Source organism: Cebidichthys violaceus, unplaced genomic scaffold, assembly GCF_023349555.1.
Source record: "Cebidichthys violaceus isolate CVI_PGR_0920_01 unplaced genomic scaffold, fCebVio1.0.p SCAF_3, whole genome shotgun sequence".
NCBI classification, from domain to species: Eukaryota; Metazoa; Chordata; class Actinopteri; order Perciformes; family Stichaeidae; genus Cebidichthys; species Cebidichthys violaceus.
Window position 1 is genome coordinate 11,031,453 of NW_027176483.1, and position 11,848 is coordinate 11,043,300.

An 11,848-nucleotide genomic window follows, 5' to 3' on the forward strand; every position below is an offset into this window, starting at 1 on the left:
TATTAACAAAAGCAAAGTAAATGGTTGACCTTTCCTGTGGTCTGTAGTTGCATACTATTTGATGGCAGCAAATGTTGCCATTTTGAATGTGTAACATGCTTCGAAAGAGTCATTTTAGCACAATTGACCATTCGATTAACCCTTCCCCTCGAACAGCAGTTGCTATTGTGGTTTAGCACCTGTAATAAGACCCGACAGGTCGCTCCACCTGCTGAAGCAGTATTGAAACTGTTATTTTTGAGCTATTCTAAAACTAATAACACGAGAGCAAAGATATAAGGAACGGATTAAACATTGTGTCTATCTGCTCTAACGTAAAATGCAATAGTCAGCATGTCCGTGTAACACTACCTACAGAAACATTACTCTCATTACCTAAGAAATAATACGTAGTATTTCCCGACTGAGGGTGTTTTTGGTAACTTAAGCCACTCTGTGCAGCTGTTTATTATTTTTGGTGAACTCCAGCAACACCAGCAAACATTACTGAAGACAGCTTTACGTTGCAAATATAGCTAAGCTAAGCAGCCAAGTTATTAGAATATATATTACATGTATGTATGTATATTAGAACGAAACAAGTCTGATTGAACATTTTTCCTTTCCATACTTATAATGCAAGGACTAACTAGCTCTACATTGCAATACAGTATCCTATTCAACCAACTCACAGAGCTAATGTTAGCTTAATTAGGTATTTAATTATGACCAAATCTGCCAATGGCTAGAAATGCAAACTGGATTTGTCAACTTCTGTGTGAAATGAAGAGCCAAAGTATTTTGAAGAGTAAACTCGCCTCTGTCCTTACTGTAAACTGCATGTGCAAGAACGGAAAGCTCTATAGAAGTCGCGACAGTAACTAAGAGAGACGGGAGTTGCTTCATCATCAGAAATTGTTGTTTCGTCCATCACTAGTGTAGAAACAGAAAACTAAGAAATAAAAGCAGTGGAGGGAAAAGAAAAAACATTGTATTCTTCTCCATGAAGAATATATCCAACTTCTGGTTCTGGTAGCCTGGACACAAACAAGAACACACAACCAGTTTGAGGAGCCCTTTTACATTTTCTCCTGTTATAATTGCATGTTTTAAATGATTCTGCTGGCATACGTTTTTGTTTGTAGTCAAACTTATATAGTCTATGTATTGCATTCAGACCACTAACACGTATTGTCTCTGCTTGGGTCTGTGGGGCAGTGGTAACATGCATTGCTGTCTGCCATACTGTTTTTCTTTTTCATACCACTTCTGCAACATCAGAAACTTAAAAATCCCACACAGAGGGGCACCAATAAGAGTCCTAGTATCTGTAACAAAACCTACCAGTCTTGATGTGTTGGAGGGCTTCGTTACGTTTCTGAATGCCCACAGTTTCTCACTGGTTGGTTTTGTCCAAATAAGTTGCTGCAATGACAGGTAGCGTCATGTAGATCATGTTCTGCTCTCCACAGCCTGAGGGTTGTGTGATCAGACTACCCATAGACCTTCCGCTAATGGCGTTCTCCACCAGTGCAGAAACTTGTTCTCTCCCTACATTCACACACACAAACAGAAAAAAAACTAAACGTTACAAATCAACACGAAGAAACATCCAAAGAAACATGCAAAGGTCCCCCAGTTCATTTTAAGGCATTATGTCACATAACGTGCCCAAATATGACATAACATCTCACCTGTTACAGAGATCTGTATGCTAGTGGGTGTGTCTCGAACCAAACCTTTCTTAGTTTAACTGATGAGAGTTTCTTCTTGTTTACCAGCTGAAGGGATAAAGTGTGGGGATCAATTCAATTCAATTCAATGCGCAAGTGATAAAAACACAATCCCTAATTTGAAGAAATGTAATGCTTTATATTGTTTCCTTTGGGATCAATTTGAACTTGAGAATGGAATGGTACACTGTCCCAGTTCTGGGGACCAACCACCATTCATCATAAGGAGTTAATTTGTTCTATTCATTTTGAGTGCCACTCGTTGTACGTCAGTCCAATATTTACTGTTGTTTTTGCACTTTTGTTTGAAATCGCTTAGAGGACAATATCTTGGTCTAATTGGCTCCAGCATGAAACACCAGAGCAGAGGAACACAGACTTACGGTGGCAGGATCGTCGCTGTAGTTGTGGAGGATTGCCTTAACTTCCACCTGCTCTCCGCGAACAGCAGAGTACGGCAGCTTAAGATCAACAAAGAATTTCTTCCAGACAATTACCTCTAACGGATCGCCAACACAGATTGATGAATGAGGAAAAAAAGGGATGTTTTTTAAAAATGTTACTATTTTCATTCAGTATGACCATGAATAGTAACCACTCAGAGCTTCGCAAGTGGCCGTGACACAAGCTCCACCATCACTGATGTATACTCGCTGCGCCTCTCACACGTGTAGTTGAGAAGGGTTTCCCTCATGCCATCCAAACAACAGTCACGCTGCAGCTGGTATTTATATTGACTCACTGGGAAGAAAGAGGGTTGTGGAGGAGAGACAGAGGTGAGAAGATACAGACCACCAAGAAGAATTGTGACCTGGAAAGGCAAATTAGAAATAGGATTCTTTAATTCGCATGCCCTCTTACATTAGACCCTGGATTTGAATACGAAAAATCGAATAAACAAAGAACTAAATGGGACAGGGAGGGGGAACACTGACAAGAAAAGACGACTCCTTCTCCCTTCAGTATGGAAAAGTAGGAGCATGAAGAAATAGATTGACATATTAACTCATGAAGGTATGAAGTAAAAACAGTTTCACCTCACTTTTATCTGTCTACTAATATGCATTGCAAAGACGAGAACAGTGAAAGTCAATGGGACAAGCTGTCCAACGACACTACAGAGTGCCTGAAGATGACTGATGAGGTGTTTATTGGGTAGTTTAGAGCTGTGGTTCTTACGTAAGCTGGTTGTGACGTCCATGATAGTAGTGGCTCGTTTCCTAACGAGGCCGGAGACATTTAACTTCTGGAAACACAGACAAGTTTTTAACTTTAAAAGTTGGAACTCACATTGATTTGTGCTTTGCTTGATGTGAAACTCTTTAAATCAGAGTGAGGTCATTAATCTGGTTGGAAACGTGGACAAAGTGAGGCTGTGAGAAAATTTGATCTACAATTGCACATCCATTTGTTGAAGTGTTAAAACATTGTATAAACGCTTTATTATAATAAAATGCTGAAGGCAATATTCTAAAAATAAGGAAGGGACCATGATCACCTAATGTGACAGTGACAATAGTTCACATGGAAATGCCTCAAAGCATCGGTTCAACAGAAAGACATATTATCTCACTTGCGTCAGGTAGTATTTGGCAGATAGTTTTGGTTTTATGTGCCCACAGTTTAAGATATCAGTTTGAGGTTTTAGGCTCTTTGTTTTGTGTCGCTCGCAGCACTGAAGAATTACAAAACTAGACAGCAACGAGAAATCTATCTACAAGTCAAAATACTGAAAATATAATGCAATTTGGCTTATGATGCTGTTCTTCTACTGTCCACTAGATGCTTATTCCAAAAAAAAGGTCTACATGTGCCCACTTCTCCTAATCAGAGATATTTCATTGATACAATGTTAAAACCTAAAGAGGGGTATGTTCGGGGAAGGAGAGAGTAAAGTAGCGTCACCTGGTCTGTAGGGTGTCCCAGAAGCCATGTTGGACTGAAACATCAGCCCAGCATCGTAGAACACACACACACCATCCTTCCCTCCACCTGGTGAACAGCCTGTGTCGTACTTCTCTACAATGTCCCACGCCTGAGCAGATCGGAGGTCATTCACATACACACACTAATACAAAAAAACAAGACATAGGGTTACAGTATGCAAGTTAAACAAACAGATCTATAAACTCACATGAAAGACCTCATATGTACACATGAACTCATGCAATGTAATTTTGCTGCAGGACAAATTTACGCCAGATATTATTTGAAGCAAAAAGCTAACAAAGGTGAAATTTAATATGTGTGTAATTTTCTTTTATACATAGCTTTTGAAATGAAACCCCTTTTAAATCTTTTTTTAGATAAATAGGAAATAAAGAATTTTTCTGGGTGAGACGATGCTTGTTGTTTAGAACAACTGCCACCAGTCCCACTGCGGCGTCTGGATCTCCCGTGACATTCAGAACAAACATCTTGCGGGGCTCATAGGAATTTGTGGCTGTTGCCGGTTAAAGCGTCAGCTAAATGTGAAGGGCAGGTCAGTGAATGAGACGGGCAGTTCTGTATTTTCTTAAGCAGTTTCATACATACAAAATATGTCTGAGAAATTTACAAATAACTTTATCAGCTTGTGTGTGGGTGTTTTGTTTGCCCACTGACACTCTACTACATCAACGTTGCGTGTCTCACACAAGCCCATGCAGAAGTCCTTGACATCCACCCAAACCGAGTCTAATACCACTTCATTGCTGTTTGCATGGTAGTAGGCTATGATGCAGAACGATGGCAGCATTTCTTTGGTAACAGTAACTGTCAGGGAAATCAGAACATGACCTTCTGTCCTGTAACGACCGTTGTTCACCAACTGACCTCTGCTCAAGATCTAGGGACGCAGATTTGAGCATCACCACTTATCAGACTGCACTGGTGTAAAACATCTCTCACCAGGTTTGTGATGTCAGTGTCATGGCTTTCCTTCTGGTTGAGGTTGATATTCAGGTTGCCTCCTAATTCCAGCTCCGCTGTATCCACACCTGCAAATGTGACATGTTGTGATAAAACACCCAAAAGATACAGTGCATGGTGCACACTTTTCCACTGCTATCTCCTTTTTTTCGTACCATCTGATGTTATTTCAGGATGTCCCTCACCTATGTGGATGTAGTTATTGCTCGTTGTTGTATATGGGAGAGCTACCATGGAGGCTGATGCTTGTCTTTCAGGGCTAATAGCAGGATCATTGGTCCTTGTCTGCAATTAAAGACACACACAGGTAAGGTAATTAGATTGATAAGATGAAGTTCACCATTGACATACTGTACAGTAAATGTGCGGATGAACAATAACATGTCTTTGAGAAAATCCACCACTAGAGGGAGACATGCATTTGTTTTTACCCCCAGTTACAGCTTATTATATGATATCACTTTCAATTCTGTGCTTATCATAGATAGATCACAATACCACAAACTCAATGGAAATAGAAGCATCAGTTTGGGTTGCATCGTCCCTCTCTACTGGCTCCATACGAGGCGTTACTGCAAACATCCTGTAATGAACTAACAAAGAGTTGGAAAGAGGTTAATTTTGCTGCTGAGGGTTGAAGGATGGTGATTCTATTTTGGGTCATGTGACTGTTTAAAAACGTTTTGAAAAGAAGGGTTCTTTTAACTACACAGTAATTTACAGTAAAATCATTCAATTTGGAAAAAAAGACACTTAAAGACATTCTCACAGAAGTAGGTGTGTTCTCCAGCAGTCGGTATACACATACTGCTTCATGGTGGCATCCTTACTGAAGTCCCTAGCAGGGATCTGAAACCAGTATGAAGAGACAGTAGTGCAACAGTAGCATAAATCATGTACATTTCTGGAATCATTTATAGATTATTTGTGGCCATGTTAGAAAATGAAGCCAAGTAACAGTAAACGGTTAATTACATATACAGTGACGGTATTTACCGTTATTTGTCCAAACTGCTGGAACTTATTTGCAGAGTTAAGTGTCACAGATGTGGTTGTCAGCCTTTTATTTTTGGTTGGATGGTTCATCACGCTGATATCGACATTGATGGCTGCTCCAGTGCAGTCTTGAAACTCCACAAAGACTTTGATGACATGCAACAAGTTGGGGGGCAGACATCACCTTCCTGCAGAGCAGCGTGGAGAGACAAAGATATGGAGTAATAATAATATTCTGTAGTCAGTGTGTAGAAAACCACACATATCTAGAAAAGTGCATTCAGTAGAGTGCAGATCTTCGTCTGGTGTGTCTCCCTCTCCCCTTCCAAACAAAGAAGAGTTGAATCTCACTCAGTTGTCCTATAGGCTCCCTAAGAGTCACGATGGTGTCAAAGATTAAAAAAAACGTATTCATCTTGTATAGTGCCTAACTTTATTGGATCATAGCGCATAACGTGTGGTATGGAATTAATCTGCAGATGCTCCAGATCGAAATTAGATAAACATCAGTTTTCAAGCCATGACAAAAGCCAAAATGTGACCTGCAAAAGTGAGGCCTGTTTTTGGCCTAGCTGATTTATGGAAAATGCTGTTTGCTTCTGAAGCAGTCGTTGATCACTTAAAGCCCCTTGTGGCCGGTTAAGTGAGGTGTCAGTCGTCAATGATGGAATAAAACAGTCAATAATAAGTCCTAAATAAGTCCTAAAACATACAGTCATAAATGAACACAAAACATTGTAGGCTGATGGGTCCAGTGTGTGCGAGATTTGGTGGACGGACAAACAAGATACAAGCACGCATGCACACGGGACAAAACGCATGATCTCCTGCTGGTGGAGATAGTAATGGAAGGTTGTCACCGTCTAAACACAATCACAGGTTTTCTTATTTGTCCAAAGATTTTAAGAGTGAATCTCTCAGAGAAGTGGTTCCCAACCTTTCTTATGTACGACCCCTGACTTACTGAGAGCATGAGTGTCCTTTTTTGTGAGATTTTTCTGTGTGCTTGCTTTTGAGATAACTTTTCAGTATCTCAACAGTACGAGTGCATTTGTGTTGCACTTTTCACCAAGACGGGAACCAACTTCAAATGTTTCATTAAAGATGAAAAGAGCTTACCTTTAAATTACCAACTAACTGCAGATAGGATTTGCTTCTTGCTATAAACATACAGAAACACAAGAGGATATGTGGTAAGTGAGTAATGTGAAATCACACACACACGCTCACACATATGCACAGACGCATACATGCACCAGCAGCTGTTTCACACTTAAAGATCTCCTCCTCAAAGAGATCATCTGGTTCCTTCTCATTGTTCAGAATAACCACGCGGCCATCAATGAACTTCAAAACAAAAGAAACGTTTCATCATTTCTTAAATATTATTTGATCATAACATATCATCTTTAACATGAGGAGGACTTAGTCCAACTGACATCACAACTAATGTATCAGTAATTCCATGTATCTGCATCAAAGGATGTCAGATACCCTTGTTCACAACAGTTGCAACATTTCACTTTACTGTAATGCTTTGCTCAACAGGCCCCTCTCCAGTGTTATAATTGCAGTATCTGTCCAGCAGAGGGCAGTAAATAACAGCAAGCACACCGTGTACCTGTTTGAAGGACTGTAAATGAATGGCACTCTGTAGGAACTGCCTCATACTGGCAGACTTGTGATCTAGAACCAGTTCCTCACTGAACCACATCTCACCCTCCTGCAAAGAGAGATATGGAGATATAGGCTCAACAAAAGAGAAGAATGAGTGCCAAAAATGCACATAGGAATGAAGAGGTGTCCATAGAAATGACCAAATAGAAATGTAGGGAAAACATGCATATAAAAGAGAAAGCAATACATTTAACAAACTATTAATCATTTACCTTACTGTTTGAAATTTTATTATAAGAAATAATAATAAGCCTTTTGAGTGATTGTGCAAGCACGTCTCTGTAGCCTCCAAACAGCAGAGCCTGAGCTTTCAGGAAGGCCCTTGAGACACCACAGCCAGGAGACATGGCCTGACGCTTCAAACACACCTTCAGCCATGTGTACCTTTATATCTGTGATGTAAATCAAGAGCAACTGCTACTCCAGCTCAGCAACAATGATGAAGACAACACCATTCGAGTAAGAAAACATGAAGTAGAAGTCACACACACGCAAACACATTGAGATGCACACTCGAATGCATAGAGACACATGCAATCATGCTCACATGTATTTGTTCACTGACACACTTACACACACACACACACACATGCATAAATGCACACACAACTACCCACTTGGTCCATGCATAATGTAGCAGCCCCTCTGTGTTTACACTTCATCCAATCAATACATTTATGAAACACTTCCACCTTACCCTTCACACACACATGCACACACACTCAAACTGTCACAATGTCACAGCGGATTAACCACATGGGATAGACCTCATCTGCCTTCTTAGAATAACCAATATACCTACACAGACGATTGATCGGATGCATGACCATCAGGTGCGGTCACAGTGTGTGTGTGTGTGTGTGTGTGTGTGTGCGGCCCTCCCCCCACCGTACACACTCACAAACAAAAACACACAAAACTGACCTTTGACCGAGGAGTAATAAGGTCCTCTGAGCAGAGCGGCAATGGGCCTTAAAGGCCACTGAACGCTGACATTCTCATCCTGCGAGTTTACCAAGAGGCCAGAGAGAGACGGAAAGTGATGGACTGATAAATGGAAGGAGGGATGGAAGGATGGTTTGGTTGACCTTTAGCCTGGCAGAAGATTGACTGCATCCTCGACTATAAACTCACAGTATCCACTCAGCTTCTGGCCTTGTTAAATCAGGATACCATCAAGCCAATAATAGTTACTCTTGCAAAATACAGTCCAGGGACAATTGACGTATATTAATGTCCATGTTGAGGACAACCTTGCAGTCCACTGTTAAGGTATATTAAAAACACAGCCTCTACAAATCAGTCCGACAAGGACTAAGATCTTAAACCTCCCACAAAACACAAGCAAAAAGCATTTTATGAGCCTAATTTAAAGCTTTTCAGGTAAATATTTGAGGCATTTCAAGTAATCTGTATCTGTGTGCTTGTGGCACACTAGAATTATGTGTCTTGCAAGAAACTACAGTGCCCTCCAGAATCATTGGCACCCTTAGTAGATATGAGCAAAACAGGCTGTGAAAAAATGTCTTTGCTGTTTATCCTCTTGGTCTTTCACTCAAAATATTCACAAAAATCTTACCTTTTCATTGAAGTAAAATTATTGAAAGAAAAAAAAAATGTTGACATTAAATAAATATTTTTCTCCAAAACATGTGTGCCACAATTATTGGCACCCCTAGAAAATATCATGATTAAAATCTAACTGAAGTATAATTCCAGTCATATTTTACATTTGTAAGTTCACCTGTTTGATTAGGAACTCCTAAGTGGTCAACCATGACTTCCAGTTTCACTGGGGTATAAATATGAGATAATACAGGCCAAATTCCCTTGGTCATTCATCACAATGGGAAAAACCCGAGAACACAGTGACGATGTGCGACGAAACATTGTTGAGCTTCACAAATCAGAAAATGGATATAAGAAAATCTCTAAACAGTTGAAAATACCCATTTCCACTATCAGGGCAATAGTTAAGAAGTTTAAAGCGACAGGAGATGTTAAGAATCAGCCTGGAAGAGGACGTATGTGTACATTGACCCCACACACCGTGAGGAGGATGGTTCGACTGGCAAAAGAATCTCCAAGGATCACAGCTGGAGAATTGCAGAGGTTAGTTGAGTCTTGGGGTCAGAAAGTCTCCAAAACTACCATCAGATGCCACCTACATCAGCACAAGTTGTTTGGGAGAGTTGCCAGAAAAAAGCCTCTGCTGTCAATCAACAACAAACTAAAGCGCCTACAGTTTGCCAAACGTTACTGGGACTTTCAATGGGACCGGGTTATACGGTCAGATGAGACCAAAATAGAGCTTTTTGGCAACAAACATCAAAGGTGGGTTTGGTGTAGACAGAAAGATAGCCATACAGAGAAGCACCTCATACCTACTGTGAAGTATGGTGGTGGATCTTTGATGTTGTGGGGCTGTTTTTCTTCCAGAGGCCCTGGACATCTTGATAGGATACATGGTATCATGGACTCCATCAAACATCAGCAGATACTAAATGAAAACCTAACAGCCTCTGCCAGGAAGCTTGAAATGGGCCGTGGTTGGACCTTCCAGCAGGACAATGATCCGAAGCACACCTCAAAACCTACACAAAAATGGTTCACCGACCACAGAATAAAGGTTTTGCCATGGCCATCACAGTCCCCCGACCTAAACCCCAGAGAAGATCTGTGGGATGAGCTGAAGAGGAGAGTCCACAAGCGTCGACCTCTGAATCTGAAGGATCTGGAGAGATTCTGCATGGAGGAATGTCTCAGATCCAGAGCCATGTGGTCACCAACCTCATCACGCAATATAGGAGAAGACTCACAGCTGTTATCTTGGTAAAGTGAGGCTGCACCAAATATTGAATGAAGGGGTGCCAATAATTGTGGCACATATATTTTTGAGAAAAATATTTGTTTCATGATAAAAATTTAATGTTTCTTTCAATTATGTTACTTCAGTTAAAGGTTAGATTTTTGTGAACATTTTGAATGAAAGATGATGAGGATAAACAATAAAGACTTTTGCATCTCGTTTTGCTGATTTTTACTAAAGGGTGCCAATAATTCTGGAGGGCACTGTAGTTTGGGCATGTTTTTTATGCTTACATAATATTACAAAGAGCAGTGGTCATGCTAAACACCCGCAGCTAAAACTTTCCCTAATTTAAAACTGTCTCCACACCACAGTGGGACATTTTGGTGTGGATCCCTGAAAGGAATAGTTGAGCATTTTGGGAAATGCACTTTCTGGCTGAGAGTTAGTTTAGAAGGTCGCTACTCTGCTCATATCTTTACTGTAAATATTAAGCTACAGACGGTTAGCTTAGCTTAAGATAAAGACTGGAAGCAGGGGAAAATAGCTAGCCTAAGTCTGTCCAAAGGTATCCCTTTGTTTGTATAACTGACACAAATTGATATTGATATATTAAGCTTATGCATTCCCTAAAATGTTGATCCATTCCTTCAAACCTTTAAACCTCCTTTGACGTTATATTTTAGTATAGTTTACATCCGTCTTTGTCATCTTTTTTCTTAAAAGAAAACGTGGTGTTTTTGGCCGCCCCGTTTTTTTCATCAATTTTGTGCCAAAATAAACTAACAGCAAATCTATATGTAACCCTAAATTATATACAGTAAATGGTACCCGACTCCTTCTATGTGGCAGCCGCTGTGTAGCCCTCTCTCCACTCTGTGGGAAACCACTGGTTGAGCATCATCCGCTGCCACCAAGTGACAGACTTGCCGCACCGCAGGAGTCGCCCGCTGTAATGAGTCACACACACACACACACACACACACACACACACACACACACACACACACACACACACACACACACACACACACAGTTGGAAAGGAGCCTGTCCACGTGCATCATGGATGTGCGACGTGTGCACGCAAACATGCAACATTTTTACGCAGGCGATGGGAGCGGTCCACAACACATGCAAGGATGTCGTCTGATACATGTAATTACACATAGAGGTTGCATGTTTCACGAGCACATTTAACAGCAAATATGAAACACACACACACACACACACACACACACACACACACACACACACACACACACACTCACATGTAAATAAACACACTCCACAGGGGCTGGCTAGTGTAGAATGACTTATGCATTTATTTGTCACGCTATACTGTGGCTACCGCAGTGTTTGGATTAGTGATGGCTCATATGGATGGATCATAGTCTTAACTGAAATTACTTAGATTTTAGACATGGAATATTAAGATGGCCTTATATGGACATCAAACCCGGATCATTTCACTGAGCTAATGGACCCAAACACATTAAAAACCAGCGGTCGAGTCAGTTGAGCAGCATTCTTCTGCAGCTTTTTGATCTTTGCACACGTAGCGAGCAAAAACGGCAGTCTAGTCTCTGAGGGTGTTTGTGGCAGAAAAGTGCATTCTCTGTCTGAATGGATACTTTTATTTGTTAAATTTCACTCATTCCTTCCATTACAAGATGACAGCACAACATATGTTTGTGTACCAAGACTGCAGCCTCTGTTTCTACACACAGCGAAGGATCTTTGCTG

The 11,848-nt window shown here is 40.7% G+C and overlaps 1 long non-coding RNA gene and 1 pseudogene across 1 annotated transcript; both read right to left on the bottom strand.

The window, feature by feature from the left end:
* Positions 1–521: 521 nt before the first annotated feature.
* LOC137881658 (uncharacterized) lies at positions 522–2,192 on the bottom strand. Its single transcript, XR_011103875.1, has 4 exons — positions 2,096–2,192; positions 1,674–1,760; positions 1,324–1,530; positions 522–1,016 (listed from the first exon to the last, which is right to left on the bottom strand). It is a non-coding gene; the product is annotated as an uncharacterized lncRNA (long non-coding RNA).
* A 118-nt stretch (positions 2,193–2,310) lies between these two features.
* On the bottom strand, positions 2,311–11,099 carry LOC137881724 (complement C3-like; annotated as a pseudogene).
* Positions 11,100–11,848: the final 749 nt, after the last annotated feature.